Source organism: Abramis brama, assembly GCF_963993115.1.
Source record: "Abramis brama genome assembly, chromosome: 9".
Taxonomy (NCBI): domain Eukaryota; kingdom Metazoa; phylum Chordata; class Actinopteri; order Cypriniformes; family Leuciscidae; genus Abramis; species Abramis brama.
The window spans coordinates 8002492-8022001 of NC_139971.1; the positions used below are offsets into that span (position 1 = coordinate 8002492).

General features: G+C 34.0%; 1 protein-coding gene across 2 annotated transcripts in view; it reads left to right on the forward strand.

The window, feature by feature from the left end:
* The first annotated feature begins 798 nt into the window (after positions 1-798).
* cntn5 (contactin 5) overlaps positions 799-19510 on the forward strand; it is a 315250-nt gene continuing 296538 nt past the window's right edge. The window contains exon 1 of one of the 2 annotated variants that reach the window (XM_084123899.1): positions 799-1247. The gene's annotated coding sequence lies outside the window, so the exon portion shown is untranslated. The remainder of the gene's footprint in view (positions 1248-19510) is intronic. The other variant, XM_084123900.1, reaches the window with a different exon arrangement.

The window sequence follows — 19510 nt, forward strand, 5'->3', positions numbered from 1 at the left end:
CTGTTCATTCAGGTAAGTGAATAATATTTAATACTATTTCAAAGGAAGTTTATACCATTATGAACTGGTATATACATAACTGGAAACTGTAAAAAATATTAAATATTTTTATACAATCAACTATCCATTTAGGTAGTATTTACTATTCAATACTATTTCTAATGGAAATTGATATCAAGAAGTATGAAATATTCACATACACTGCATGTAATAATAACCTATGTAGGCTATTTATACTCAGGCTATACAGTATTTATACTAGCCACTGTTCTTTCCAATGAGTGTACTGGAATACGATGTATTATAAGGAAATTTGTAACATGGCCTTTATCAAAGTATTTATAATTGTGCATGAATAGAAATAAAAATTAAGAACTTGCACACATATACAAAAACTATATATATCCTGTTTAAAATAAACTGCTTTGCTATCTTAGCTGGCTTTGTTGGCTGGTGGTTTGGGGTGCTTGGCCAGATCATCTTAAACCATTAAGCTAACCACGGTTTAAGCTGGTTTTATCTGGTTTAAGATGTTGTCATTTGGGATTTATACAGTAGCCTAAACGCGATTTAGGTTTCAACGGTTTAGTTTCAATACCACAGAACTGTTGAGCATTTAATACTGTTTATGACTGAGTTAATTGCGACTGGGAATATCAAAGTTATTTTTCCTATAACTGCGTTTCAAAATTTTAAAATCGAAAAACATTCTTTATAAATGTATTCTAAAACACTTAACGGTCTGTTGTGATTCAGGTTATGCGCGCTTGCCGTTTCGCGCAGTTTTTTTTTTTTTTCAGGACGAGGCTGAGACGCGCGAGATGCTTCAAACACACTCGCAGCTCGAGACTCCAGCACGCGCCGTGCAAGAACTGAGACACTCCGCCAGCCACTGCGCATCCTCTCTCTCTGTTTCACATCGCTTCAGTCGTAAGGGAGGGAGAGAGAGAGAGAGAGAGAGGCGTCTGAGGAGGAATCGTAGGTGAGGTTTTGGACCACAGCCGGAGAGGTGGAAAAGATCGCGCGCCTCGCACACATTTGAAGGATGCGCTACCGCGCGCAACGGCGCGTCCTGTAGAGATACAGCAAGCTTGCGGGATTGAAGCGTCTGGGGTTCTTTTTTTTTATCCATGTTTGGCTTTGTTCAAGAAAACCTGTCACTATTTGACACTCCGTGAGCAACATCACTTTACAGACGGGAGAAGAGGAAGGAGGAGTGAGCTGTTTCTCTTCTTGCAACATCCAGAGTAAGTCGGCGTGATTTCTGCTGAACATGCTGCTTATCACTGCAATTACAGCTGCGCCGAGAGTTTCGTGTGTCCCACCTGAAGCAAGTTGCACGGTAACGATGCACACATAAACACCGCAAGTGCTGGTTTATATCATACTGCATCGATGTATTGGAACAAATGTGCAGATGGCATAAACGATCAGACATGGTGGAATGCCTGCATTGTGAACATGCATAGATGTTCAGCTAGATGTTTAGATATTCACCTAGGTTTCAACAGTAATGGAAAACCTGGAAAAGAAAATGGTAACACTTTAAAATAAGGCTCATTAGTTAACATTAGTTAATGTATGAACTAACATGAACTACTGTAACAATGAACAGTACATTTGTTACAGTGGTATTAATCTTTGTTAATATTAGTTAATACAAATACAGCTGTTCATTTTTTGTTCATGTTAGTTCGCAGTGCATTAAGTAATGTCAACAAATACAACCTTTGATTTTAATGTTGAAATTAATATTAATTAATATTAATAAACACTTAAGAAGTATTGTTCATTCTTAGTTCATGTTAACTAGGGAGTTAACTAATGTCAACAAATGAACCTTATTGTAAAGTGCTACCAAGAAAATATATATTTATTATATAAAATTGTGATTTCCAGACCCTGAGAAGTCATTGAAATTACATTTTTCAAGTCATGCATTTTATTTTTTTATTTTTTACAGAGAATATATATATATATATATATATATATATATATATATATATATATATATATATATATATATATATATATATATATACTAGCATTTTCTTTGATATTATCAGGTAATAAGTCATGGACATCATTGGTCAAAAAGTGTGGGGAACCCTGAGTAAGTTCACAAATGTGTTTGCATGCAAGGCTGTGTTGAAAAAACTTTTCAACTGAGTTACTTTATTTCTTCGCAACAGTTTTGTTGCATTGCTACTCTGCTTTTAATGTGTTGATAATTCAGATGAATGATGCTATTGACCTCATTAGTGATTTGTTCACTCTTGGGGGAATAGATAAGCTGTGATTGATTTGAACAGTTGTCCAGTTTTAACAGTGCCACTGTCAAGACTATTCATTTTGGAAGCAGAGTGAGTTTATTTGCAAAACTTTGTTTGTTAGATTATTGCCCCTCAAGAAGAATGTTGGTTATCACAGAAACAATAGTGCAATTCTGAACATTTCCACTCTTTGCTTTCGGCCCTGCGATGTCTTTCCTCTTTTCAAAGTTATCCTCGGACTGAAAATATGTCACGGAAATGTCCCATGAGCAAGCTTTGGAAAGTTTTTATACTGAACTTTACTTTGATGTAAGCTCTCCGCTTCTTGCTGAAACACTTTCATGCAGTATTTGCTCTCGTGTCTTGCTTTCAAAATGAAGACGATTCCGTTCGTTGTTGAACTTGTGTGATATTTTCTTTGCTTTTTTGATGTATACTTTTTTGGACTTTTTTTAAAAAAAATCTTTGTTCACATGCTTGTTAGCTGGTGAACAAAAAAACAACAATAACAAAAAACTTGTCGATCAGTACACTGTAAAATGGTTTTGTCAGGTAACCTAAAATAACCTCTAATTTAACTGGATATATTAGAACATGATTCTGAATGACTGAACCAACTAGCTCACTTTAAGGGTCAGATCAAGTACTCCAGTTCATAATAGTGGTTAGAACTGCACAATGCACAACTTTACAGTGTAAAAATAAATTCTCTCTGATTCTCAAGAATACAGTTCTGAAATTGCATAGCAACCCATGCATAACCTTGAGACAAATCTAGGCCTACTCAATTTTGTCTTTTTACATGATGCAGTTTAGAATTTGCATGATCATTTTAAGTATAAACTTGTGACTTGTGACAGAGCTGACCATCTCACCAGTGGTTAACATTTTGAGCAGCAGATATCAACCAAGTCTCTTGCATATTGACTCGGATAACATTTACATTAACTGCGGTTAATGCTGACATTTTTCCACAACACAAAATGGTTTCTTAAACTAAATTACATGTTTTCGATCCCGATGGCCTCCAGCAGTCATCCGATTTCCCTGGAAAATATTAGATCCATAAAGATGCGTCTCCCTTGTACATTAATTTTTCTTTTGTCTCGCAGTTAAATTAGTGTGTAACACTTTAATGAGGTTGTTTTAGCTTTGCGAGTAAATATGAAATTGGAGCACCCTGCTGTTTTGTGGGTAGCAAGTTGATTAGATTCTCTTTTGCGCACACAGTAGGAACGTAAAAGGCGTCTTGCATTCATTGGGTACTTTGATTTTAGTACCCGCAGAATCCACATCAGGGGCAGCCAAGACTGGAGATCTGAGAAGAGAAATAGCGTCTGCGTGCATTTTCAGAGTCTGGTGGTTATTATATTAGAGATGTTATGTTTGCATACCCATAATACAGCTGCATTAGAAGATATTAATATCCGTTTCTGTCTCCATTCATTGTCTGTTTTATCTTCTAAGCTTTGCAGCAGTGTGCAATTAATGAAATTAAATGGCATGCTGTGCTTTTAGTTGTGTTTTGTCCACTAAGTTTATTAGAGGATATGAATCAAATATTAGCAAGGCTCAGGAAATGTGAGTAAATATTTTGCCTCAAAAGAATTATGCAATGAACTTGAAATAATGTTGTTTTCAATATTTCAGTTGAAAACAGTGAAAGAATTGCAGCATTTTGGCTAGGGATTTTCAGACCCCAGCATGCTCTGAGTGTAAATGGATGGTATACGTTTATGTTAGATAGGTAACAAGATAAGTAACAGGGAGTGCTTTGTAGCTAGTTTTTTTATGTTGTTGTTTTTAGACAAAACTGTTGCATACGTTGTTTAAATGAAAGAAAAAAATAGTGATTTAGTAATTTAATTCGGTTTTGTTGATGTCCCTTACAGTGTAAGCCTAATACATTATTTATTTATTTATTTTTACTTGGAATATGTAGTTTAATAATAATAAAAATACATAATAAAACAGACCCAAATAATATAATATAATATAATCTAATATAATGCTGTCTTATTAAAACCAAACTTCATTTCTTATGAAGAAAGACTTTTGACTATCTTTACAACAGTGCTTTTTTTTTTTTTTTTTTTTTCAAAATGTGAATTTAACCCTCAATGGGACAGCCATTTATAAATGACTATTATAAAATTGCATTTAAAATACAATAATATTGTTCAAGCTAAAAAATATATATAATTATTATTATTTTTTAAATTACATTTTAGTAATTTCATATAGAACTTCATATGTAAATGCATTATTCCCTTCAGCCAATAAAATTAACATGTATTTGCCATGTAATTGTCATTTTTGTTAACAAGGAAGTGAAGGAGACATTAGCACATGCTAATCACATGTTACAGTATCACATGCTGTCAAGGCACCATAGCGATTTTTTTTTAGACTAGACAATACATACAAATTCAATAATAACAATAATATATATATAATATATATATATTTAGGACTTTAGGACTATATATATTGTACAAACATATTTGCTTTCTAAAGTTTCTAGTCATTGTTAATTCAAATTTTGAAAAAAAAAATAATAATAATAACTCAAAGACCCAAAAAATCTTCGTCATGCATAAATGACAAAGTCCTATTGTTCAGTAATGGCAGGCAGTATATTTTGTATTTTTGCCTGTGTTTTAGGTTGATGTTAGCAAGTTGTATAGTAGACCGAGAGGACAAGCTTTTCCTTTTCCAGAAAGTATTGATGAAAGTGATCAGAAAATAAGGCTGTAAGCAAGGAAGACGTTGAGGATCAAAGAGGATAGAAGCAGTGAGGGTGAAGGCAGAGATGAAGAATAGAAGTCATGCATTTTGTTTCATTATCCTATGCCAGTTTGGAAGATGTGATCCATACTACAACTAAAGGTCAGATGTCATTGCCTATTGGCCTCACTACACTGACAGGCAGGGATGCTCCAAAATGATGACTAAACAGGTCAAAATCGAGTTATGTGTGGAAAGTGTGGGCTACACTGAAAAAGAAGAGTCTTGTTGATTTTTACTTGATTTAATTGAAATTCCATTGATTGAATTTGGAATTCCAAGAAAAAAAGAAAAAAAATAATGCTTTTTTTTCTGACCACAATCAGACAACTATTCAATAATCATGACAGGCCTAGTAAAAAGCAAGAAAATATATATTAGTATGCCTCATAAAAGAAGATTCACACCTGTATATCAGGGCCAAATGCTTTTAGAGAATAAACAGAAAAGGAAGCGGACAAACATGGAGTATTGTGTCATGGTGTTAAAAACACCCGGTGTGGCCGCATGTGGTGTTCACCACAGCTCCTGTGCATGACCCGTTTGAGTAGTTACTTAGCAACGCCTCAGACACTCTCCAACTGGGTCAGACCTTCATTCAGGAGACTTAACACAGCAGACACATACTTGCTCACACGACCATGTGGAGTCTTCCAAAACTTTATGTCAGGGTTTCTGTTGTTTCTTCTATATTCAGTTAAAAGTGAAACACATTGAAGATGTGGTGTGTGCCATAATGACACAGACCCTGTTATTATAAGCATGGGAAATAGGAATCAAATGGAAATGCATTACCTCTCTGAAGAACGCTGTTTTGAAGAAGCTGCGTTTTTACTTGGATCAATATTTCAATTTTTTACCTAAAAGCAATTTTACACTTCTTAAAACTTTGCTTATCTTTGAAATTGTCTTTTACTGGATGAATCTCCAAAAAGAAAGAATAAATGTCCAAGGCATATTTCATAAAAAATAAATAAATAAATAAATAAATTGCATAGAAAATTATGTTACAAATCTTCTCAACACAGCGGAGAATTCAGACACATAGATTTTTGTTTTTTATTAAATCATAAATTAAATTCAGTACAACAAATACAATAGTATAATTGTTACAATTGTACTTGCAAATATACATTTTAAATGTATACACAAACGTTCAAGAGCCCCTAAAGGGACATAAAATACCAGATGGGAGGATAAAATATATTCCAATGTTTTTGCTTTCGCTCACAAAAGTTTTGCGTTCCCCGAGAAACTTTGCATCAGCTTGCAAAAATATACAGTAAAACGGTAAAATATTATTACAGTTTAAATATTTTTTATATATTTAAAATAATATATTCCTGTAATGACAAAGCTGAATTTCCAGCATCATTACTCCAGTCTACAGTGTCACATTATCCCTCAGAAATCATTCTAATATGTTGATTTGCTGCTCCAGAAATTATTAGGATTTTATTTTTAATTTTTTGTAAACATGAATAGTATCAATGTAAAAGTCTTTACTGTCACTTTTGAACAGTGTAATGCATATTTGAGAATAAAAAAACTTATAGACCCCAATCTTTTGAACAGTAAGAAATGGTCAGATTTGGTCTGAAACATGAGTTGACATGGGTAAACATGAAACAATACAAATTTCTTGTTTATTTGTTTATTTATTGAACTGTTTCATAAAATGAATAGGACATTTGCAATCAAGTTGTTGTAATGAATATCAGCATGGCATTGATTACAGAACCACAGCACCCTTGATCATCTGATATTGCTTAACGGAAATGTGTTTGCGCTGTGAATGTGTTAGGATTTATGAAGTGTCAGGAGTAAAAAGGAGAAATAAAGAGTTTGAGCAGTTTTTTTAATCTGAACATTCTTAAAGCTGATGCAGCTAATGCCTGTTACTAATTGCGCTGTTGTGTTAACAGCCACATCCATCTTACTTATGTGTATGCCAGCCAAAAACACAAAAAACACCACTGCAATTCGGTAACAAACAGGCACAGTTGATTGCATATTAATAAGCTAAAGAAAATCTGTTTAAATATGCACTGGATGACTGCAAATAAAAACATGAGTTTTAACTGTGAAATATCTGTAAATAGATTCAGTGGAGTACTTCTGATATCATTGTGTTTTTGTTTTTTTTTGTTTTTTATAAATCTTCCCCTTTGGCATATACTGCAATAATGAATACAGTACTTTGCTTGCCCAAGTTCACTCTCTTTGACACACAAGCACACACGCACACACACATCACACTGGATGCATGCTACTGTAATTGAGTGCACTAAAGCAGTATATGTTTTTTTGCTTTAAGTGTGAGGTCAGATTTGTCCATCTCCCCTGGGGTTCAGAGCCGCTACAGAACGCCGTGCACTTTGATGTAAATTACTCTAAAATGTTATTTGAGTAATTTTACCCTGTATCTCTGTCAGGGTTTCTGTCTTTGGTAGCTTTTAGGTTGAGTGGTGCGCATGGGCGCTCTTCATATTAAAATGTGGTAGGGACAGTGATGATGGAGTTTGGAAGTGTGCGTGTGTGTCTTTGTTTTTCTATCCCGGTGGGGACTTCAAACTGAATGCACACAGACTCATGGGGACTTGTGTAACCGTGGGGACCTAAATTGAGGTCCCCATGAGGAAACAAGCTTGTAAATCATACAGAATGAGTTTTTTTGAAAATGTAAAAATGCAAAAAGTTTTCTGTGGTGGGTAGGTTTAGGGGTCGGTTTAGTGTAAGGGGACAGAATATACAGTTTGTACAGTATTAAAATCATTACGTCTATGGAAAGTCACCATAAAACATAGAAACCATTGTGTGTGTTAGTTGTGATGTCATCATTACATGAGAATTTAGTAGCTCGTGAATATTATTTTGGCTTTGGCTTAATATTATTTTAATATTGTGAAATTTGATCAGGTCTGTAATACAGTAGTGATGTCCAGGGGTGCGTTTCCCGTACAACGACGTAACTCGCTGGTTCACTACCATAGTACGATGCATCGTTGAAGAAATTAACTAGCCAGTCACGACTGTTTCCCGAAACCATACTGTCGCAAATTGGTTGTTCAACCACGTTGGTTTATGATGTCACGCAGGTGGTGGAGTAATAACTACTTTTTAATGAATATGTTGAGATCGAATTAACGCTAGATGTTTTGTTATAAATTACAGACATGGCATCTGAGGACTATTTTTAAATTTTTCTCAGTTATTTTTCTCTATTTCCAGATTCAATCATAGGCTCGTTCTTACGTGGTAGAGCACGTTCACACATGCGCACTCTTCAAAAATGGTGCTTTAAATCTCTTGACAAACTAAAAGACATAAATGGCATTTGTATGTCTTCTAAATAAAAGATACAGATTGTAATGAATGTCAGCTTGCTTATTTTGCTCAAAATAAGGATTTATTAAGTCTACATGTCATGCAAACTAGAAACTATGCTTCTAACCACAGGTCGAGAGCTGTCGTTCAAACCACACAACTTCTCTCTTGTTTTTGCATGTGTTCATAATTTATTTGTATGACAGCCTGGCCAAAATGTGATGTTTTGTTATCACAAATGAAACAAGTGACTCCAAGCACAACTATGCAATATGCTTACAAAATCTTTAACATTTTTAATAATATTTTAATAAAGGATGTCGAATTTCCATTTCAGCCAATACCGTAACTCTTAAATGACTTTAAAATGATAACATTTAAATTAACTGGTTTAATTCAAGTCAAAAATATTGCTGAACCAACCTAAATACATTAATTTAAGGGTTAAGTCAAGTAAAGAACAGTTATTTTAGGTAACCATTGCAGGTTACCAGTTTTATTATGACTAAACTGTTTCAGTTGCACACCGAGTGGCTCATTTCTGAATACCGTTTTCAGATATTCAAGTGCTACAGTTCAATTTTATTTTTAGGATTTTGTAAGTTAGTGTATCTATCAGCTTGAGGATATCATGATGATTCATTGGTTGTGTGGTAACACAAGGGATTCTGGATCTAATCCGCCTTAATATAATGCTTTTGTTTTAATAAACTAAAATTGTCAGTGGATGTACATTATCATGAGTGGGGATTAAAAACGTTAAAAATGACAAATTTAAGAGACGGATAGCCTATCATTTTAATACCTACTAACAAAATGAAAACTCCAGTTCAACAATTGGACACGCTCCTGTATTAGAATCATCCCTGCCGTGAGCTATTTCAAAAAGTGTCCGAAACCAAATCGACCATGACAAAGAGAAGTGAAGACATGTTCCCACCGTGAATGACGCCTGTGGTGATAGGTTATATTGTAAGCTATACAATATTTAAAAAAGTAATTTTGAACGTATCCCTATAGACAAAGTCTATTAAAGTAAGTTTATTAGTGTAATATCAGCTCACTGTATATGCTTTAAAATTCACACAGTAGTTTAATTTAGATTTTAATTTTCATCACAGTTTGACATGTCTCCATCTAAAATTAAAATTTTATTTAACCAATTCTTATATAAAACGTAATGGTTTTGTGTAACAGTAACATAGAAAACAATTTATGTGTGGTCAAGTGTTACTCAGAACTAGCTTTGTCAAAAGCGCTCATAATTTGGCACAAATTTGGTAGTAGCCTACTAAATTTGCTAAAGTTCTTTACCCTGCAGCTTTTCATTGCTCAGTTGTGTATGTGGGTTCTTTCTCTGTGAATAGCTCTTGTACCTTGCGATGATGCATCTGTGTGTGACAAACGTTCATATGCACTTCTTTGTCAAAATGCCCACCTTGGTAAGCTTTGTCTTTGGTGAATATAAACAGATGGAACAATATATATGCCCAATGTGTTACCTGATAGACCTGCCACTCTCTATTAAATCATCAATATTTATTAAATGTAATTGGCAAGAAAAAGCTGTTAACTGTTATTAATTTATGTCTTTGCTCTGTTTACTTAACACTCTTGTTCTGTTTTGGGTCTGAGAGACCCCAAGTCCATTTTAAAATATTAAAATATTTTAAAATAGATGCTATTTTGAAATATATCATAATTCAAACATTAATGTATTATTATTTTTAATACACTTATAATATTTGCTTTTTTCCAGAACTTATAATCTATTAGTAAATTATCATCACTCATTTATATAATATAATAATTAAATAATAACATAACATAACATTTTTTTTTTTTTTTTTTAATAAGATCTTAGTATTTTCTGTGGTATCAAGATTGGTATTAGGAATTCAAATTGTCCATTTATAAATATTAGTTTTAAAGTTGCCTTGGTTTTACTGTCAACAGTACAATATTGTGACTGTACTGTGGCATATACTGTTACCATGATATAAAATGAATCATATACTGGTTACATGACATAAGCTTTTAGCCATAGCGCTCACCCTACCTAAAGGTTATTGACATGAACCAGTGGTCCAGGGGTCTGGGTTAATTGAAAGTGACAGATGCACCTCGAGGCTTGAAGAAACTGTGTCAACGTACATAGGGTAAACCAGCAGCGTTTTCCTGAGATAAGATAATAGGACCTGGAGTGCTTTTCACTGACTGAGATACGCACTAATAAAATGAAAATGGACAAGAATGTCTGCAGGATTTCTCGAAGCTGGTGTCTTAAGTAAAGATCTTAAAATGCATGTTCCAGGCAGTTTCTTATGCTGTTGTTTATAATCCCCACAATAGATGCATATTCTGATTCTGTAAATCATTTAATATGCTTATGCATTTGAGAAAACATTTAGGTTGTATGTAATTTAAAAGGTTTATGTTTTCACAGTTTTGCAGTAGTGCTGCTGGTGATATATTTCAGTATGTACAATATGAGAGAACTGAGATTCTCAAATTTGTTGTTAATTTGTTGCCAGATGTAGGTGTCTTTTTTTCTTCAGTAGAACAGTAAAGAAATGTTTAGCTGAAACCGTGGTCCTTTGTGTTTCATATAATGCAAATCAATGGCAACTATCACCCCAATAATATACAGGCAAATCAAAATTAAAACCAGTGGCTCCTGAGAATACATCGAGGTCTTATGAAGTGAGACGATCGGTCTGTGCAATAAACTGAGCATTGTTTACAACATTATTACCTGTAATAGACAGCATTTCGTGCAGAATTCAAATGGGTCCGATACGTTTTCTGGTATGCGCCGATCTGTTCTACCTTCTATTTTGATTTCATGGGGACTTGAAAACATGACATTGCGACAGGAAGCTCGCGCTCCAGACTGCTGTGAACACGCTCAGGACCGTTTGTCGAGGCTGTGGATTACAGGTAACAATGTTGTAAATAATGTTCAGTTTCTTACACAGACCGATCGTTTTGCCTCTTAAGACCTAGGAGCCACGGTTATTAATTTTGCTTGTATATGCTTTTAAGTAACAGTAGCCATTGAATCACCAAGGATGACGGTTTCAGCTAAAAACTGTTTTACTCTTTTACTGAAGAAAAAAAACACCTACATCTTGGATGGCCTAAGGCTGAGTAAATTAACAGCAAATTTTCATTTTTGAGAGAACTATCCTTTTAAGTCTGTCAGTGTTGCAGTAGGGTTTGGTCAATTTTGGTCAAAAAACTTTTGATTTTTGGATTTTCCCTAGAAAATCTCTTATTGTGTTGGCATAATATTTGCGAGTGTACTCCTAAATGTTAACTTTTATCAGATGTACATAATTAAAATGTACAGTTGTTCTTTTCCTGGAAAATGGAACAAATATATTGATGACTCATCTTGGACGTATACAAATGCTTGGCATATAAAACATTCTGGAGACTGAGATAATTATACATCCCACCTGCCACTGATCTGGAGCTTCAACAGTCAGCAGACAGTAGCTCAGAGATACAAAATCCTAAACAAATAATTAGACAGCCTGTCATTCACACACGTCAACTCTTTTCTCATAATGACCACGGGCCTCTACACCAGAAATGTCACTCTCAGTTCTTGACACAAATCTGTATCAGATCTGTGTCATCTGACCTTATTTCAAAAATAATTACAAGTTCATTCCCTCATCTGATTCTGGTAGGTCTGCACGTCTTGGTGAAGGTTCAGATGAGAAATCCTCAAAACGGAACTCTGAATCTTATTTTTTGAATCAATATCACACACACACACAAACACACACACACACACACACACACACACACACACACACACACACACACACACACACACACACACACACACACACAAATACTAAAATCATTGTTGTCTTACAGTTTCATGAGGTCTTGTATTGTCTCCTTTGAGCAATGTGGTTTTGTGGTGTGGCCTAATAATCTACATGTGCTGTATTTGTAGACATCTTGTCCTTGTCAAGATACTGCAAGTGTGTTTATTTTTGTACAGTAGCTTTTCAGGTTTTTTGTTTCCTTTTGTCTGGCTTGTTTCGTTTTGAAGATGATCACTATATGATAAAAAAGGAAGTTTTCAGACCTTGACTTAGAATCAAAGTCATGCACAGACATTTGGGAGGCAGCTGCTTAAGTGAAAAAAAGTGCACCCCTATTATAATTTATATTATTATGATTATTATTTTTCTGTTTAGAAGAAGGCGTCGCCTATAAATCTCCTTTGTAAATGCTTTGCGAGGCATAACTAGTCCTCACTTTAGATGAGCTCACAAAAATAGTTAACTGACCACTACTAAATGCTTTATAACTACCTGAATTAACCATGAATTACAGTAGAAATACATGTTAATAAAGCATTTATTAACACACTAACTATTATTATATGTCTGAATAATAAGATGTATCAATGTACATTTAAATTGTTTATTAATCATTTACTTAAGTTATCGTATGAAACACTGACAAACTCTTAAATAACTGGTTTGTAAATAATGCAATACTTCATTTAGAAATGATCATTAAATTGATCATTAATAAAGTATGAAAATACAATTATTAAACACATTATATATATACATGCTTATAAATCTATAATAAAGCATTTATAGCTGTATTTATAAACTGCTTATTACTGTCTATTAATGCTTTATAAATGATAAATTAACAATTTACAAATGCTTAACTAATGATTAATAGCATGCAGTTGTTATAAAGTGTTACCAGAAAGGGTATACAAGTTTGAAACAACTTGAAGATGAGTAAATGATGACAAAATTTTCAAGTCTCTATTACAGCTCAAGTCAAAAATGTTTAGAAATCAGTTAATTGTGTTTTTGATATGTATTAATTGGTTGAGTTCCACATGAAAAACTTTGAGAGAATGCATTTTTACTTTGAAAAAAAAAAGTTTTTTGAATTTTTTTATTAAAGCATACATAACATCGACATAGATTTAACTAAGATATGAACATAGTCAACAGATATAATTAAGTGCTCTGAACCAGAAGAAAGCTCCCAATGCTCCCCGAGAGTACATTCTATATGACTAGTTACTTATCTCTTAGAGCTTGCAGTTCAGATGTTTGTTTACAAGTTAGCCTACTTTCCAGGTAAGTCAAATATCCTCTTTGTTCTATACTTTACAGCAGTAATGCTGTAAAGAGTAATGCTGTAAAGTATAGAACAAAGAGGATATTTGACTTACCTGGAAAGTAGGCTAACTTTTAAACAAACATCTGAACTGCAAGCTCTAAGTGTAAGAGGCAAGGCACTTTAAGGTCTAAACTAACCTCTCTAACCATTCACATGGGAAACTGCATTGAAGAGTCACTCCATCTTCTGTCGCTAACAGTTATTTCTGGGCAGAAGATGCCACAGAGGGGAGGTGAACCTGGTTGCTTGCCCAGAGTGCGGTTCACTCTCTGACCTAATGATATTTTGCTCAGACTGGTACATCTGCAGTCTCAGAGTCTCATGGCTCCAGCATATCTTGGCTTATTGTATGGTGAATCCCACAGAGGATGCTTTTTGGCCTTGTTGATTAATGCTCATTTCTGTTTGATGTTCAGAACACTATTATTTAAAGTTGTAATCAGAATTTATAACTGAAAATATGTAATCTTTTCAAATCAGCTCCAATGATTTCTTGCATTATTTATCATATATTTAAATATCAACCAACATGTTGTGTCAGTGTAACAATGCACAATGTATTACCTAAAATAAAATCAAGCTGAAACTGTTCACATCACATTTTACTCTATAATCTGATGTAATTTGAGTGAAACAGGATATTCAATGACACAAATATTTGTCAAGAATTTATTGGATTGTGAAAAGTGGGTATGGCATACCAGAATGAAAGGAGAGGTTTAAAAGAAGGATTCAGAATCAGAACATTATCCAAACATGAGGTCAATGCTTTTCTGATTGGCAGTTAACCACTGCTGGTAGATGATGGAACTACACTATATGTCGACGAAAAAGCCCAAATCTTGATTTATGGCCTTTGAAAAGTAACTGTGTACTGTAGGCTAGCTGTTTCACCAATGATACATATGTATATATATATAGGTTGGCTCGAAATCCATGAATCAAAGTTGTCAACATCCAGGTTGCGAACTTTGGGTTGAATGGGAACACTAAGCTTTTCACGTTGTTTTGAAAGTTACTTTTTTTTTTTTGCATTTGCATTTGGAGTAACATGCAGATGAATCATGCACCATAATTGTGCACTAAGAAGGTAAATATGTTTTTTTTTTTTTTTTACTAGAACGAGACCCATACCGTACATACATACTATTTACTTCAATGCAGGGAATTCACAGTTCTCAGTTCTGTACTGCATTTTAGCAAATGTGTCTCACCTAACTTGATTGATTCACCTAATTTTCCCCTTTCTGTGATGGCATTCAGGTTACCATGTTCCCATTACGCATATCATTCACAAATAGCCTCAGGCAGTAGCCTGTGCAGGGTTACAACGGCAGGACAAACACGTAGAACAGATATTCACAAGATACTTCAGATTTAATTGTATTTCTCTTCAGTAAAGCAATGTCACGAAGGACAGGACAATTCAGATAGATCCCAAACAAAGACACTCAATCAGACCTCGGAAAAGATGGATAAAAGCTCTAGATTCCATCCGTTTTGACTATATTGGGTCAGTCTTGCACTCCAGATCATACCACGATGGGTAAATGAATACTCTCAGTGTGATTTCAAATTATCCCCTGCTTGGCGGCACCTTAAAGTGACTCTGAGTAATAACGCAGAGGTCTAGCTATTTGACTGTTGGCCCAAGTCATTTAGTTTCAATAAAATATTAAAAGCACATTTGCAAAATGCGATATGAACGTGTCTCCCTTGTTTTGCATTTAAAGTGAAACTCTTCAACCTCAGCAGATGTAGACTTAATTGAATCCCTTTGTTTACGGAGGCATTGAAGTCTAATCAGTTTTAATTATTCTTAACTGGTCATACTGGGAGATGTCAGCATGGGGTATGTTACAGCAGAGAGGCAGTCATCTGTTCCATCGTAAACAGTTTAGCTTGACACCGCAGCCCTGTTTTAAAGGAAAGCACAAAGCTTTGCGTGAACACCTGGAATGGGAGCAAATTTTGGATTCCGGATAAATCTGAGATTAGGTGTAGATTTAGGAGAGTGAGCTGACAAGAAGTGTCTGGAGGGCGGAGAGATAAGAGAGCTTAGAGACACTTTCAATGAGAGCCTAAAGAGATCGCTATCGAAGGAAAGAATGTATCACTACTGGATAGGAAACCGTAACGGTGGGCCTAATGTTTTTCTTCAACAACATTGATAGGACAGGTTGCGGAAATACAGGAAAAGTCTGGAGAATGGGATTGGGAAAGGTCCAGGACTCAAACTATAGTCACCCCAAAGCATTATTGTGCCACTGTATATTTTTACATTGCTTTAAGTAAAATATGTTAAGCAATTTTCAACTTTTATTTATGTTATGCAAGATTCACCTTATTTTTTTAAAGTCAGTTTAATGTAATTTAAGTTGAAATGATTTAAACATCCAAATTGCTTGTACTTAAAGATTTAAGGCATCAACTTTTTTTTTTTTTTTTCAGTGTGCGCTTTCCACAAGGCTATGGTTCTAACTTAAAGTAACTTTTGGCAAAGTAACTCCTTATTAGTAAGGTAGTTGTTAAGTTTAGGTATTGGGATGTATAATATGATCATGCAGAATAAGGCATTAATATGTGCTTTACTAATAAACAGCCAATATCCTAGTAATATGCATGCTAATAAGAAACTAGTTAATAGTGAGGTAAGATGTTAATAAGATGTGATGTTAATACGATGATGTTAATCCTATGTATATGTACAGTGTATAGATCAAAAATTAAGATATAAATCAAATGTGAACACCTTTTCCCCTATCTTTTTGATTATTCACAAAAGGTTGATCCATTGCTGAGTCAGTACTTGTTTCTATTCAAAACAATAATTCAGCAAGCGATTAATTTACATCATAACTCATAAGATTTTAAAATGTTGTGGTTATTATAACATATATGTTGGTTAATATTGGTGTTTATTACTTACAATTTATTACGATAGTCCACTTTAAGACATTCTACTAACAACAAGTAACTTTGCAACTTAATGTCAACTAACTCTCATTAGAGTATTAGTAGACTGGGTTTGTAAAATAAGTTGACATGTACTTGCAAAGTTAGGTATAGTCGGTAGAATGTCTGGTGGACTGTCAAAATAAAGTGTTTGTAGATATTAAGCAGACAATTGATCACACTTTATAGGTGTCTAACTATTATGTACTTACATCAGAAAATATGTACAATTTAAAGTGTTTATTTTGTATTGCAAACCACTTTTGCTGCTATTGAGGTGGGATACGGGTAAGGTTAGGGACAGGTTTAGGGGTGAGATGTGTAGTTATATAGAGTGTAGTTATAGATGTAATTACATGCAGGTCATTTTAAAATAAATGTTTTAACAACATGTATGTACACAATTAGTGCATTGTATCAAATGATGAATTTAAATGCTAGTACAAAGTAGTTAAAGACTAGCTTGAACAGCTTGATCTTGTTCCTCAAAACTAATTTTGTCCAATGTTCTCTCCAAAACACGACTGCTAACTTCAACTATGCGTAACGTAGGTACGATGTTTGGATGGGGACACCGGTGCTTTGCTGTCACATGAATGCAATGTCAGAGATGATAATGGTGCAGTTGATCCCTCAGGCTGTGAAAGGGCTCCTCTACTTTCTCTCACTCTCTTTTGATTTCATGTGACAGTGGAGCGACCTTATCTGGACAGGCTGTGTTAAAGAGTCTCTGGCTTTGATTTGTTATTTTTGAGCGGTCTAACAAGCGCGTGGCAGGTGCGGATCTAACAGTAATGAGAGGCTTTCTGGTGCTGGAGGAAGTCAAATAGCAGGCTGTGAGGTGGGGCAGGGCTGGATCTCTGTCAGAGAGATGTGTGGCAAGACAAAGACACTGATGTTGGGAAAGTGTATATTTATGCCTGCTGTTTTAGACTTCACATCAAGTCAATGTGAAACACTGATCGCAACCCATTTTACTTCCATAATGTGAGATATTTCAGTGAAATGTAGAACAAGACTTACATGCATCAGGAATTCATTGGATCAGTGTTATTTTAGTATTATTTATAGTAGTATATATTTATATTATTAATATAAAACTAGTGTATATCCATATATATCCATATCCAAATAGCATGTCCATTTTTATTTCATGTTGACTAATAATTTACCAATATAAAACTAATTGTGTTTCAAAAGTATTATATTATAGGTATTGGTAACAATGAACACTCTATAGTATTTGAAATGATAGTTCACCCACAAAGGAAAATTCTGTCATCTTTTTAGTTATTTTAGAACTATTTATACACTAGTTTTATTAATATTTTGCTTTTATTTTTGTATTGTCAGTTTTCATTTTCATTTTATTTTAACTTTTAGTAATTTTGTTATGTGTTCTTGTCATTTGTATTAGTTTTATTTTAATTAAGTTTATTTTTATATCAGTTTTAGTTATTTATTTATTTCCAGTAATTGTGGTGCTTCAACTTATTCAACATATTATTTCATTTAGTTGCCAGTGCAACATTTCCAATTTTCATTTAAATTAATATTTTATTTTATTTTATTTTCAGATTTATTTCAATTAACAAAAATGTTTTAGTATTAATTAATGATAATAACCCTGGACTGGATCATGAAACGTGTGTGTGTCATAGCAGAATGGAGAAATAGGATCCATTTTTATTTCATGTTGACTAATAATTTCACAATATAAAAAAAAAATGTGTTTCAAAAATAGTATATTATAGTTATTGGTAACACTTTACAATAATTCGTTAACATAGGTTATGCATCAGGTTTCAAGAACTAACAATGGACACTCTACAGTATTTAAAGGGATAGTTCACCCAAAAAGAAAAATTCTGTCATCTTTTTAGTTCAACTCAAATAAATGAAGATATTTTGAAGAATGTTGGTAACCAGACAGTTGATGGTAGCCACTTCCATAGCAGGGAAAAAAATATACAATGGAAGTCAATGCTACTGTAAACTGTCTGGTTACCAACATTCTTCAAAATATCTTCTTTTGTGTTCAACAGAAGAAAGAAACTCTGTAAATGTTGACAGAATTTTTATTTTCAAGTTGTATAACTGAACATTAGTTCATGTGTTATGAACAAACATGAATTAATAATGAACAATAGTGTATTTATAAATTCTGTAAAAAGTTCATAATTACTTCATTATACTTAATTAATTAACTAATGTTAACAAACGAAGTGGTAGTTACGGGTGGGCCTGTCGAAGGTTTTAATGCGGAGGAAATGTTGTACTGGCTCAAAATGGATCAAAAGCTCTCTTCTCATGGAGAAAGAATTGAAGATATTTTTGGAATTAATGATGACAGCTTTTTACCATAATGACTTAAAGGCTCTGCAATCTCTTGATAATTTGGTAGGTCTCACACGGAATTGACTGATTGAAGGAGCCATTTCTTCAAAGCAGACGCTCACAACAGCACGCAATGGGCTAATAGCTCTGTTTGTAGGTAAATAGCAGTTTTGTCAAAGCCAGAACTGGAATACAAAAGTACATACATTTTCTCCTGAGATATGGAACAATGGAAATAAATTTCCTTGTTGCACACACACACACTTGTGTCCCAGAAAACAGGCCTTACATTGGGATTCAAGTTATTCCTGTCATATGCATTTGGGTTAATAGTTGGAACATTTGCATTGTTTGGAACAAATGGGTTCAAACTGACAAAAAATAGTTTTTTAGAATTCCAGACCATTATACGTTTTTGACCTCTCACAGCATTCCTGGAACTTCATAAATATGTGTTTGGAATCTAATTTTACTGAATTAAAAATGTTGCACTTAACTTTTCTCAAAGTACATTTTGTTCTTGTTAAAAAAAAAAAAACACACCCACAGATGGGTTCCAAACTTGTAATGATCTGGTCCAGGCTGTTTTGGCTGAGTAACTAGACCATCTTGGTCCAGTAACAACTAGCTACCATGTTCCACTAACAAGTGTG